At 36.4% G+C, this 1355-nt stretch overlaps 1 long non-coding RNA gene across 1 annotated transcript; it reads left to right on the top strand.

The window, feature by feature from the left end:
- The first annotated feature begins 383 nt into the window (after nt 1-383).
- LOC116177006 lies at nt 384-1031 on the top strand. Its single transcript, XR_004146579.1, has 2 exons — nt 384-566; nt 813-1031. It is a non-coding gene; the product is annotated as an uncharacterized LOC116177006 (long non-coding RNA).
- The last annotated feature ends 324 nt before the right edge of the window (nt 1032-1355 follow it).

Below are 1355 nucleotides of genomic sequence, written 5' to 3'. Positions count from 1 at the left end.
TTGCACGAAACCCATTACCCATTTTAGCGGAGTTTAGCAGAAAAATATTAGCAGCCCAAGGAACAAGTACAGCATCTGAACGTGTGTTTAGTTGTGGTGGCAACGTAATTTCAGATATTCGCGCTTCTTTAACATCTAAATATGCAGAACAATTAATTTTTTTGGCCATAAACAAAAAATTGTACCAAAATAGCTAAATAGTAGGTAGTTATTTTTTTTTATTAGTTTGTTAATTTGGTATCTCTTTCGAGTAGTTAGTAGGTACTAGTGTACTACTACTACTACTAAGTACTAAACTCCTACTGTAATATACTCATATACATACTATACAATAATACTATATATAACTAAGTATAAAGTAGAGGAAAGGGTGCAAATATGGGCTGGTCTTGTAATATGGGCTAGATAAGTTTCTCAGCTATTCGATGCAGATTTCTTCATCTGACTATTGCAAACGGTAATTGGTGAAGTAAAATTGTCACCGTAGCGATGGCGCCACAGTGGTAGATGTTTCACACTTTATAATAAATGTTTGTCAGTTACTGTGAGTGTCAAAACTTTTTCGGGTAAGTTTATAAATTCTAGTACTTGAAAATAAACAATAATGTCAAAAAAACGTCTGCGTCACATTGAAGCCCTATAATCAGCCTTTGATGTATGCTAATTAGTTTTCTTCAAATTGACAACTTTTAAAAATAACCTCGTTTGTTGTGTAGCGCGAGCATGTTTGCAATATGGGCTATGCTTCGGTTTTGATTATGGGCTAGTGGCCCATATTTAGATACATGTAAAATGCACTTGAATTACTTCAGGATGTCAAGACAAGAGCTGAAAGAAGCGAAAAAAAGAAAACAATGGGATGAAAAAGATATGGAACGTGCGATAATAGCTGTCAGGCAGCATGAAATGGGTACGCTAAAAGTGTTCAGTAATAACCGCTTCACCGTACAAAAATGAATTGATCCAGTCGCTCAACAAAGTCAAAGGGAAACAAAAAGGTACAGAAGAAGACAAAGAAAACAGAAAAGGAAAAGGAATAAAAAAAGGAAAACATAAGCAAGTTACAAAAGCCACAAAGAACAAAAAGAAGGAATCTGATTCTAGTACCGAGGAAGAGGAGGAATATGTGCCTGCAGATGATGATAGTGATTACAATGAGTTTCCTAATACCCAGTCTCCACAAGACGCAGCTGACGTGACCTGTATGTTTTGCGAAGCACCTTTTGCAGATGATAACCAGGGTGAGATATGGATCAAGTGCCTCATGTGCAATTTGTGGGCCCATAACGAGTGCGCTGGGGCCGAAACAGACGAGTATGTTTGTGATTTTTGTAAGTAATGTTTTCCTAAATAAA

The sequence above is a fragment of the Photinus pyralis genome, unplaced genomic scaffold (genome assembly GCF_008802855.1).
Source record: "Photinus pyralis isolate 1611_PpyrPB1 unplaced genomic scaffold, Ppyr1.3 Ppyr1.4_LG7, whole genome shotgun sequence".
Taxonomy (NCBI): Eukaryota; Metazoa; Arthropoda; class Insecta; order Coleoptera; family Lampyridae; genus Photinus; species Photinus pyralis.
Note: the sequence above shows the minus strand (reverse complement) of the source record. Positions and strands in the feature narration are given on the sequence as shown.